The sequence below is a fragment of the Pyrus communis genome, chromosome 5 (genome assembly GCF_041283825.1).
Source record: "Pyrus communis isolate YQ-2024b chromosome 5, ASM4128382v1, whole genome shotgun sequence".
NCBI classification, from domain to species: domain Eukaryota; kingdom Viridiplantae; phylum Streptophyta; class Magnoliopsida; order Rosales; family Rosaceae; genus Pyrus; species Pyrus communis.
The window spans coordinates 33,444,695-33,457,176 of NC_142569.1; the positions used below are offsets into that span (position 1 = coordinate 33,444,695).

A 12,482-nucleotide genomic window follows, 5' to 3' on the forward strand; every position below is an offset into this window, starting at 1 on the left:
GCTAGCCGAGTGAGAGGGTAGGCATCAGGGAAGCTTCCAAAGAGATGGCCACAGCATTTGGCTCTTTCTATGGGCACGGTTGAGAGAAATCAAGAGAAATCAATAGTGAAAGGTTTCTGGTGAAATAACTTTTGGAATAGAGTAAGGTTATTGGGAAACTAGTGGATGTACAAGATATTTGAAATTAGATTATGTCGATTTAATTCATGTGTAATTTATGTTATTATTCTCATAATAAAGAACAATACCTGTTAAATGCTATTGCTGCTATTAATATTAAATTTTCTAGTTTCTACCACTCACTATCGTTTACTAATATATTATGTTCAACATGCGGCGAAGAAAGTCTTCTTTTAAATCTATATTATATATGTTACATTATCCTATGCAAACTCACAAACACAAAATTGGACATTACTCTTTGCAACCAAACATCCATTCAAAAGGCTCAGAGAAAAGAAAAACTGGTCTAGGGATGATTTCGTGTTCCACAGGATCGAATAGCATTACAACGAGCCTTGAATCCACTACCTAGAAAATAGAAATACTAGAGTTTAATTTTGAGAGACTTGATGAACCAAAACCTGCACAACAGATAATCATAGACCTCATAGTAAGTAGATCAAGATAAAATTAGTTTTAGGATTTCAAACATTCTTCTCTATTATTCTTCTCCCTTTATGTGTAGTTTAGGTGTGTTGGGTGAAACAGAAAGAGGTGAGAAAGAGGCTTTTTTCGACTTTTGCTAGTCACTTTGGACAGATCAACGCATCAAAGCACATGCTGCAAATTACTTTTTCTTGTTTAGCTTATGGGCATATTGCATTACCCCTCAGTTTTGCTTGAAATTACAATCTCATACATCTTTGAAACAATGATAAAATTGTAGTAGTGAATACTCAATTTTAATCCAATTAGAGCAATGGTCCTATAATATTAACTAAAAATTTATGAACATCGGTCCCTTAACTTATTAAAACGTTAGTTATGGTATTTTTTGTCAATTTCGTCAAAATCTCGTCAAGACGAGTCATACTAGAAGAACAATTGATACAATTAGATAAAAATTGAGAGACCATTTCTATAATTATCCGTCCCCAAATTTTACGAATTTACCAATTCGAAAGATGTTTTTCTTAGAAATTACTGTTTTAATTATTTTATATGATTTTATATTATTATTGGATATTATTTAAATGTTTTCTAATTCGATATTTTAAATATTTTATAATTTTATTTTGTGGCCCGTGGGGCCCACACCCCACTTCCCTTCCTTCCCCGTGTCAATTCTCTTCTTGTTCACTCGGGAACTCTCTGGAACACTCTCCCTCATCTCTCTCCCTCCTCCCTCTGCAACAACAACAACAACGACCCGAGGCACCACCTCGCCTCGCCCCTCCGACGAGCTTCACCGCCACCAACAACCATCACTGTCTACCCTGCACCTCCCCGTTCCCCTCGTCCCGCTCTCTCTCCTCTGTGCTCGAGGCACAGCTGCAGCAATGGCAGCCACCATCGCCATACTTCCCGGCGAGATTTCACGGTGCTCCGACCTGGGTAAGCCTCGGGATGCTTAAGATTCTTTCATTTTCGTCATGGTGGTTTAATTATAACCTAGAGTTTGCGATTTAAACGTCGGATTTGCACAGGAACCGAGAAAGCAAGAAACTCAGTTTTCCGGCGAGGGTCGAACGGCTTTTGGGTCGTTTTACGGACACTTCCCGGCCACGGCAGGGCCAAATATTGGTATACTTCTACTCCTCTCCTCCGTAGCTTCAATTTGGTATATAATATGTCTAGGTTTTGTTAGGTTTTGGGGTTGATCGGAGCTCGGGGAGCTCCGGCGTTCTTCTTCGTGGAGTCCTTTTAACTAAATTTACAACGGACCCGTTAGTGATAGAATGGTCAAATTCACTTACCTTGCGATCCTTGAATGGCACACGCACTACAAATAATGGAAAGCTTTCCAAATTGAAATTCATGCCCCTTTCAATGAGTGCCTAGGAGCTAATGGCATTGAACAGGACATGGAAATAAGCATATTAATTTTCAATTCCTTGAATCAATGTTGTATGACCAGGATGGATAGAAGGTTTGGCATCTCGATTGAACTTTATGGGCATGTTTGATACGCTTGATCGATTTGGCTCGGACTAATTGTCGGGAATGGTTTGAATTGATTTGGCTTGGACTGATTGTAGGGAACGGTTTGAATTGGTTTGGCTCGGACTAATTGTAGGGAATTGTTTGATACGCAAGTTCGATTTTGATAGCAGATGAAAGCCAGACGCTGAAGCTCAAAGCAAGATTCATCATCGTTGTGAGGTTTCCTTTCCTTGCGTCTCAAGTTAGGGGTTTGGATTGGTTCTATTGAGGTCCGTCATTTTGGTCCTCATCCGTTTGGTTCAAGCTGAGATATAAACTCCATTAATCTTTTCTTTTCCTTTTTTCACACAAACTCAAATAATCTCAATCAATTCAAATCTGAAAACTAGAATTTGAGAGAGAACCCGACAATCTTTACCTTGATTGAAATTCGACCAATAGTGATAGTTAAATCTATCACTCTAAAGCAAATACAGATACAACTACAGTCATTAATATACAGAAACTTCTCCCACAAAACATGCAATCTTACAACTTGGAAACAGAGAGATGCATCGTATTATAATCGACATGCATGGGTTCCAAGCCCCCAGCTGCATCGTCCATTCCATTTTTCTGCTCTTTCTCCTCAATTAAACTCTTCTGTTCTTCCTCTATGGTATTCTGCAACTCATCCACCTGCAAGAACATAAAATACACCCGAAAATTACACTACTTCCTTCAAGCGTTCTAATTCTACCGCTTAATGCACACAACATATCGGGAATTCAATATAGCTCACATACCACATGCAGGAGCAGAGCAAACTGCTTCTTCCTCGGCTCCAGCGTCCGCGAACTCGTGGTGTTCTCTGCATCCAATGCCGCAGTCTCCTTCTCCAAATCGGATATGATCTTGAGCGTCTCGGACCTCGGCGGCTGGGTAACAATCAATTTCCTGATCGACTCACACTCCTCCTTATGCCGTCTTTCGATCTTACTCTCCTTTAGCTGCTTCTTCAGCATCTCAATGTCAGTCTTCGATTGCACAATCTGCCGGTTAATCTCCTCCCTCAGCTCATCGAAATTGTGCTTCTCCCGGAGATTCGCATCCACGACGGCCTTGCTCTTCAGGAGCGGAATCTCGAACGTGTTGGAGGAAAGCTTTAGCGAGCTTGTCGCAGTCGGCGAAGTTGTCATCGTTCTTGTCGAGCTCGACCAACAGGGATGTAAACTTCTTCTGGAGCTTCTTCAACGGCGGTTCGCCTCTCGTGGTTGTGGTCCGAGTGAGAAGTCTGTGTTTGATGATGACGTCATCTTCGAGCGGTCCGAACGCGTAGTTCGCCGCCACGGCCTCTCCTCGCCCTGAAGCTTTTCTTCCTTTCGCCAGCATCGGAACTGACCGCAGATTATGAGTCCGGAGGAAATTCGATTTCAAATTTGACAAACCCTAATCTAATCTCCAGAAAGAAAAATCCCGTTCACAGCGGAGGATCCAGCTTCTGTTTGTGGAATCCAATGGCAAAGGAAGATGTTTGTTGCGTTTGCTCGAGGTTGATTGGACGGTCGGATGAGCTTCACGTCAGAACACTGCTACACCGGATCAAGAATGTTTATTTTGTTAATAGGGCTTTATATTATATTTGGGACAGAAACCACGTTTGTCACTAAAAACCAGAAGCATTTATATTCCTATTTTAATTCAAGAGACGAGAACCAAATTCTAGAGGGAAAGAAGAAAAAAGTCGCAAACCAGAAAAGGACTCGGCCTTACAATAAATATCCTGCAGGTTCCAACAAGTAGAACTGTTATATAATTCGCTTGTTACATAATTTTTGCATACTGTCAAAGTTCTAAAAGACGCTAAAAGTTTATCGGGCAGCTAGTTGGGGCCTAACACCTAAGCAGGGCTTAAGCGGATTTTTAATTTTATAAATGTCTACTTATACATAGAAAAAATACATAATTATATTGTGCATAAATTGCAAAATAAAAGAACACACACATATGTGTATATATATATATATATATATATATATTATAAATTATTAAAACATATTGAAAACATAGAAACAAACAATTATTTAATGACTATTCATCCAAGTATTTAACAAGTATCTTACAAGTACTGAAATAATACAATGCAAAATGAAAATTATATATTTTCTAAGTAAGTGTTGCGACCAAAGCGTGGTGCCTAGATGAGTCTAGATGGGTGCCTAGATGAGTATAGATGGGTTAGGTGAGTGCCGTGGAGATTAGGTGGGCGGCTAGGCAGGTTTATGTGACCTTTCTTAATTTTTCAAACGCCTTGAGATTAATCGGGATGGTGGTCAGCCACTTATGATGTAGACAGTTCTAGACAGATTTTTAGAACAGTGCATACTGCAATGTCGAAAATGGTTTGAGAACTCTGAGTTTGAGCATTGACAAAAAAGGTTGTATACCAAAAAAATTTAAAGTCTCCACGGAGAAATATGCTGAAGCACGAAAACACCATGAACGCATCATATTTCCAAGAGCTAAAGGAAAAGATTTAGAGGATATTCTATTGACCACATTGTTTCGCATACTTCTAATAACATAGATGATTTTCTCTCCCAGTGGCTTTAGTTTCGTGATCCAATAAAATACTGCATAAGGATTCTGTCAATGAATTTCTGTTTGTTAAAGGAAGCTGCTTTATTTTGGACACCAGAACGAGTTAACAGGTAATGAGCAGAGGTTTACAGAAATTCAATACAGGACTAATTGCAACTAGGAGGTTTACTGAAATGAATTCCAAGAAAGCATATTACCCTTTATAAAGTACTTCTTTTGGAGAAACTGGATGATTAAATTGGCACAAGACGATTAGTCGTATTTCAAGCTCTTGGTAAGTGATTCCTTAGCAGAGACTGATGAGCCTCCACTTGATCCTGCACCACCAAAATGTTCAGTTGTTTGCTTCATATTAAGGGCACTTTGCACGTCTGCCGATTTGGGGAGAGCACAATGAGGGTCGTCCATAGGCTCGTAAAGGGAAATGCTATTGTAGAGGGTGTTGAGGTCTTCTGCATCTTGTTCGTACACCATGCGCACCCCACACTTCTTCAACTTCAAACATTTGTTGGTTTCCGTTCCCGAACAAAAGGTCTTGAATGAAAACTCAAATCCATCGAAGTAACCTTTCCAATAATTATTAGGATCACGACGTTTATAAGAAAGATAGAGTAACCAAAGGTGATCTGACTGAACCTTGCCAGCTTTATGATAATAAACCCCATTCACAAGCAAAGAGGTGTTCATCAATCCGTCTACTATCGAAAGACATTTAATTCCGCATGCATGACATTCACAATCAAGTTCAAGGGCAGCTGGGTTTTGAGGTCCAAAAACAGCGCATAAAGCAAAACCCATCAACTTGCCTTTAGTTGGATGTACATCATCATGCACCATTACAACTAACGAATCTCCCACTCTTTGATTATCGAACCATTCTAGCATTTCACTTCCTGGAGCTACAATATTGAAACTGTGGACGACGAAAGGAGGGGTTCCCTGTAACATAGAAACAATTATATTAATGAAAACAAGTTGAGAGAGAGAGAGAGAGAGAGAGAGAGAGAGAGAGAGAGAGAGCGAGAGAGAGAGTACCTGAAGGAATCGATGTAACATCAAAAATATCATGTTATTCTTCCCTTCATTGCCAATCAATCTGTAGCAATTTATTGCTCTTAAAAAAAAACCACCTTAATCTACTTATATTTGGTGGATGTGGCAACAAATTTAAGCAGGTACAGTCGTCAGTTGTTACAGTTAATTCTTCATTTGATGGGAGGTCTGGTAATTCTTGAAGACTTTTGCAACTCTCCAAGTTCAAAAACTTGAGATTATCAAGCCACCTAATGCTTGCAGGAAGGCTAACGAAATCATTACCCTGAAGATTTAAGTCCTCAAGAGAGGACAAACAACCAATATCATCTGGGATTGCTCCTTCAACAAGATTGCAGTCACTTAGATCTAGTTTACTCAAAGAAAACAAATAATCTGAAGAAGTCAAAACCAAACCCATACGGTCAGGGTTTTTGGTTGAAAATAAGGAAAACTGGAGGAACAAATGCCACGATTTAGGCGGAGGCCCTTTACATCCACGTAGAGATAGTACTTTGAGACTCTTCATACGAAAGAGAGATGATGGTGGCTCTCTTATCGCAGTTCCACTCAAATCAAGCTCCTCCAAGCACTCCATTTCCTCCCAATTTTCCGGAATTGTGTCAAGTTTTGAGCATCCAGACACGCTGAGATTTTTAAGAGACTTCAGACTACAAATGGCAGTATGAAGACATAACAGACTTTTACAATCTTTGAGATCCAACGAAATAAGCCCAATCAGATGATCAATCGAAGAAGGTATTTCCTGAATAGCAGTCCCATCTAAAGAAAGAATCCTTAAATTTTTCATGTTTCCCCCGAATTCAGGAATCATTTTCAGTTTTGAGTAGCCAGAAAGAATAAAAACTTCAAGAGATTCCAGTTCTAGCACACTTGGAAGACTCTCAATACCATTACAGTTTCTAAAATTCAAAACTTTAAGGCTTTTAAGAACTGCAAGGGATAGGTGAATCTCATCTAAATTCGTACAAGATTCAAGCACCAGACGCTCAAGATTTCGAACACCTGTAAAATCTGGGGTCGCGATCAAGTTTTGAGAGTAACTAAGATCGATATATTTCAAGCAGGACATGTACTGTACAAAACATAAAAGATGATAAATCATTAGCTTGAAAATACAAATAAACAACAAATTGTATAATGGCTTTTTATCAAATCTCTTACCTTTATTCCACTCCAAAGCCGATCAATTTTGCTATGATGCAGACTAAGTTCAGAAAGTTCATCAGGTTGAAAAGTTGGTGGGAGGGATTTTGAAGGATACCAACTCCAATCAAGCACTCTCAATGCATTCGAAAGATATTTGGGGCCAACAGAAAGGTTCAAATTATGGAGTTGGAGAAACTTTAGTTTACTTATCTTAGTGAAGCTTTCAGGATTCCACTGAACTTGTTCGAATTCAGGCAAGCGTAAGACAATGCCTTCAATTGCTTCTGTTCCCTAATAAACAAGAAGAAAGGGAAGGTTAATTTCATAAGCAAGTTTTATACATATTCAAACAAATTTGGCTGCTATCCAGAATGCATATTTCTCATACTTACCGTATTGTTCATGAATACGTCAAATATGTCCTTATGAAGCCACAACCTACTACCGGGCTCTTCTTGTCGAACAATTTCCCATCCCATTTCTTGTGTCAAATCATGCATCATCACATACCCATCTAAAATACTTAAAAGAGATTTCTCAATGAGAACATCTATCACAATGCGACCACTTAAGCCACAATTTTCTAGTATTTCAGTTACTCGTTCCTTGTCATTCCCAATATGGAAACATGCAACATCAAGAAAAACTCTCTTCTCAATCTTATCAAGGCCATCATAACTTATTTTCAGAGTTTCAAAAATTTCTGCGTTAGGAGCTTTCTTTAGCTTATCCAGCGCACTAGTCCAGGCATCTCTCTCTCTTTTATACAAAGATGATCCCAGGACCAAAAGAGCTAAGGGATGACCTCTAGCATAATTAACGAAACACTTACACAGCTCCACATAATCTTCTTCTGGCTGATCTGTTTTGAAGGCTTTCAAACTAAAGAGATGAAGAGCTTGATCATCATTTAGTCCCAAAACCTCATATCTTTTAACTATACCATGCTCGATTAGCAAACGCTCATCTCTTGTTGTGACGATGATTCTGCTTCCCGGACCAAACCAATCCACCTTTCCAGCCAATATTTCTAGTTGGTTCAATTTATCAACATCATCAAGAATGAGAAGGACCTTTCTATTAGATAAAAGGTTCTTCGTCATAGTACTTCCACTATATACATCCCAAACTTGTGTGGTTTTTTCCTCCAAAATCAGGGAAAGAAGTTGATTTTGTAGGTGGGCTAAACCAAATTTCGAAGAACGCTCTCTGATATTAGCAATAAAGCAACTAACTTCAAAATGATGGGAAATTCTCTCATAATATAGTCTAGCAAGTGTTGTCTTGCCGATCCCACCCATCCCCCATATCCCTGTAAAGCAAGCAATATTTCTAGTATATGCAAGGCTGCCTATGACGCTCAGTCTAGAATCAAGTCCGACTAAGTTCTCTGTTGAATCTGAGAGTGTGTGAGTAGGATGCACCTTTTTCCATACGACTTCGACAACCTCTTTAATAAGCTCAGCTTCAAACCTTCAAGAAATCAAAAGTAGATAAAATAATCAGCAAAGGAGGTAAAAGGAACACAACATCCCAGTAGATATTGCTCATGTTAACTTGCTTACCTATCGCTTGAAGGCCACCCAACAAGATTACTCACGGCCCTCAAGATGTATCTCCATCTATCCAGCATGACTTTGTTTATCTTAATGTCTTCTTCATGCTTTCTGAAGGCTTCCGCAAAAGTCCCCCTTTGATGTCGTACATCAGAGGGATCGACGTTGTAAAATATTGGAAGAATTGCCTTCCTCGCTCGCATGGATTCGAAAATCGTTGAAAGTTCATCTAAGCACCAAGTTGAAGAGGCATAGTTTGGCGAAAAAACAATGATAGCATACTGAGATTCTTTGATTGCTCTATGAAGCTCAGGAGAGATACTTGTCCCCTTTTCAAGTCTTTGGTCATCCTTGAAAGTTTTGATTGCACGCCACTGTAATTTATCATAGAGATGGTCTATGAAACTCTTGCGGATGTCTTCACCCCTGAAACTTAAAAACACATCATATCTCCATCTGCGAGCTGCAGGAACAGATGCGGAGGTACTCCATCGGTCCTTCCTCTCCATTATTTCCTCCAGAAATTAACTACCGAGTCACTGACAACTTCTTTTTCGTTTTCCTTTAAACGAAGAAACACCAAACCAATCAACATCAAAAGGGCGGTAGAGACACGTTAGCTTCGGGTAAGGGACGAAGAAACACCAAACCAATCAACATAAAAAGGGCGGTAGAGACGGGTTAGCTTCGGGTAAGGGATGAGGAAATTTCCGGTTGGTTTAGGTGCGTTAGGTCAGAAACTGAAATAGGAGAGAGGCTTTTTTGACTTTTGCTAGTCAGGTGGAACAGATTCAACATATCAAAGCACATGCTGCCAATTCTTTTTTCTTCTTTAATTTATGGGTGGTTTAGGCACTTTAGATGAAAACTGAAATAAGAGAGAAAGAGGTTTTTACAACTTTTGTTAGTCAGATTGGACAGATTCAACACATCAAAGTATATGCTGCTAATTATTTTTTCTTCTTTAGTTATGGGTATATTGCATTAACCTCTCAGATTGCGTGAAATTACAATCTCATTTAACATTTTTAAAATATTGAGAAAATTGTGACAATAGATCCTTAACTTTAATTCAATTATAGAAAACGTTAGCTATAGTATTTTTCGTCAATTTCGTCAGAATTCCGTCAAGATGAGTCATGCTGAAAGAATTTTTGATACAATTGGATAAAAGTTTAGGGGTCATTTCTATAATTTTTCTCATTTGGTTTTTCATATTTGCCCTTAATTCAATCTCACATGTGTGACACGTAACTCATTTTGACGGAAGTTCTAACGGATTTGACGAAAATGATCGTAGATACACGTGTCAATGAGTTAAGGGACCATTGGTCATATATTTTAAGGTGAGAGAACATTGCTCTAATTGTGTTAAAGTTGAGGGACTATTTTTATAATTTACTCTAAAACATTTCAATCACATACATTTAGTTATTATTTTATTTCAATTTTGTACAACCGTTAAAACATCTATTAAGTTAGTCTTTAAGTGATTACGTGGCAATAGTAGCTTCCATATTTGTGCTGACGTGATTGCCAACTTGTGTTACATGGCCAAACAACTACTAAAACAAAATGTGGGTAAATTACATTTTTCCCCTTCAAGTTTGTGTTCAATTGTAACCTCATATAACATCTTTAAACATTTCAATCTCATACATTTACCTATTATTTCATTTCAATGTTATACATTCCCCTTAATTTCTGTTAGATTCTTTGTTATCTGCCTATGTAGACGTCGTGTGCCCTCAAGAGAGAACTCAAAAAAAGCTTGCAACTTCATGAAATGCCGAAAAAAAAAAATGGAAGAAGAAGAGAGAAGCCAGAACAGCTTCGGTGTTCATCAGCTGAAGAACACCACGAGGATCTCAGTAAATTTTTTTAATTCAATTTTTCAGAATTGACGTCGAAGAAAGACTTGCCGAAAAGCTGTTTGAGAAGAAGGAGAGTTGGGCTCATTGTATAATTAAAAATTATATGATTTGTTTTGATTCACGTGACACAATTTGTGAGGCCAATGACAAACTTCCTATTAACAAATAACAAAGAAACTAATAGAAATTGAGGCGAATGTGTGATATTAAAATAAAATAGTAAGTAAATATATAAAATTAAAATATTTCAAAGATGTATAAGATCGGAATTGAAATAGTTTAATATGTACGAGATTGTAAATGAACACAAACATGAAGGGCAAGGTGTTGTATGGGATGCGTAGGGGCTTCCAACAGTTAACTCCTCCAAGCAGTTCATTAATCACAAGCGGTTCTTTTTCTTTTCCCGACCTCTAAACCAAAGAAGAAATGAAAAATGAGGGAATATGAGATAAATGGAGATGAGAGTGAGATAATACGAACTGCCATGTTCTAGAATCTAGATAATCCTCACAAGTTGACAACTTATAATTTTTAAAAAATAATCTAATGCGTTTCTTCAAATGAATTTCGCTATCTTACCACCTGGGAACTACTTTGTCTCTTCCTATCTATTCAGTTTACACTATTTCAGTAGTCAATTGCCACCAATTTATTTCTTTCTATATTGTGAGAGCATGTTCAAGGAAATGAGGTACAGATTAAGACAAAGCTCAACAATGACAACCTTAGCTGACACTAATTTATATGCCCCATTTATTCTTAAAGTTAGAAGTGGTACTTAAATTTTCACTCTAATTTAGATCAAGTCCCTAAACAAAAAGTTCATTAATTGAGATATAAGAATTTGAAAAAATGTGCACTATTGGTTTTTTCGTTAGATTTTCATCAGTTGTAAGTAAAATAACATAGAACGCACAATTAGTCCCTAAACTTTGACCCTAATTTTCATTTGGTCCTCAACAAACATTTAGAATTGATATGTGAGATCTACTTGTATGCCATATCATCAGCTTAACAAAAGAAATTTACGAAAGTTAGTGGCAAAAACCAATAGTGTACACTTTGTTAAATTTATTGCATTGACGACAGTTCCTCGAAGACCTCACAAACTGGAACCAAACCTTGTTAAATTTGATGAAAACGATTACTTTGTTATGTTATGAATTTGCATTATTATTTTTTATATATGTAATATTTATTATATTATAATTGTGACATCCCATATCGCCTAGGGAGTGATCCTTATATGTATATTCCTATCCTTACCTAGCACGAGACCTTTTGGGAGCTCACTGGCTTCGGGTTCCGTAGAAACTCCGAAGTTAAGCGCGAAGGGGGCTTGAGCAATCCCATGATGGGTGACCCACTGGAAAGTTGCTCGTGAGAGAAAACAATGTGAAGGATAGAGAACAAAGAGGATCTGATGGAGATAAGGGGAGAGGCGAGAGTGGTGATGGAGTTGGTGGGAAGGGTATCATATATAATAAAATAAAAAAAGAAGAAGAGAAGACGACGAAAGTACTTGGAGTGTCATCTTTCAAAGTGATGGAGTTGGTGGGAAAGGTATCATATATAATTTCCAAGAAAGACTTGAGGATGTTTCGTTCTGGCATTCTTTGATTTGTTTAAATGAATGATTGATGACACGGTGCGTTTGTTTAATTTTGTGTTAGTGTCCTTTACTATTGACAACTTCTTTTTCGTTTTTCTTTAAATGAAGAAACACGAAACCAATCAAGGTAGAGAGATGCTAGCTTCGTGTAAGAGGCGAGGAAATTTCAAATTGGTCTAAGGTGATTTAGGTGAGAAACTGAAATAAGAGAGAAAGATGTTTTTGTTGACGTTTGTTAGTCAGATTGGACTTGATTCAACGCATCAAAGCACATGCTTGCCAATTCTTTTTTCTTCTTTAATTTATGGGCCCCTCACCACTCTTCTTCTTTCTTTTCTATCAAAGTTGCAGATCTCACTGTTTATCACCTTCGTTTAGCACACGCCCATTCCTCCTTTGAATGTAAAGCTCAAATCTCTCCCAGCACAGACATCACACCCTGTCCACCAACATTTATTTATTATTTTAAATTATGTTTTGTTTTGTTTCAAAATTTTTGTAATTAGTTAAATAAGAGTTTAAAAGTCTTCTTTTAAAAAAATAAATATA

The 12,482-nt window shown here is 37.8% G+C and overlaps 1 long non-coding RNA gene and 2 pseudogenes across 5 annotated transcripts; 1 reads left to right on the plus strand and 2 right to left on the minus strand.

The window, feature by feature from the left end:
• Positions 1 to 1,286: 1,286 nt before the first annotated feature.
• On the plus strand, positions 1,287 to 10,515 carry LOC137724405 (uncharacterized). Of its 3 annotated transcripts, none has more exons than XR_015963174.1 (3): positions 1,287 to 1,557; positions 1,650 to 1,746; positions 10,180 to 10,515. It is a non-coding gene; the product is annotated as an uncharacterized LOC137724405 (long non-coding RNA). The 3 variants fall into 3 exon arrangements; XR_015963172.1 differs by lacking the exon at positions 10,180 to 10,515 and adding an exon at positions 2,202 to 3,559; XR_015963173.1 differs by lacking the exon at positions 10,180 to 10,515 and adding an exon at positions 2,081 to 2,213.
• Positions 2,498 to 3,477, minus strand: LOC148697188 (THO complex subunit 7A-like; annotated as a pseudogene). Its single transcript, XR_015963171.1, has 2 exons — positions 2,892 to 3,477; positions 2,498 to 2,784 (listed from the first exon to the last, which is right to left on the minus strand). The product of XR_015963171.1 is annotated as a THO complex subunit 7A-like (transcript).
• LOC137729012 (TMV resistance protein N-like) lies at positions 4,920 to 9,285 on the minus strand (annotated as a pseudogene). The gene is made up of 5 exons (XR_015963170.1): positions 8,454 to 9,285; positions 7,281 to 8,361; positions 6,904 to 7,179; positions 5,722 to 6,814; positions 4,920 to 5,625 (listed from the first exon to the last, which is right to left on the minus strand). The product of XR_015963170.1 is annotated as a TMV resistance protein N-like (transcript).
• Positions 10,516 to 12,482: the final 1,967 nt, after the last annotated feature.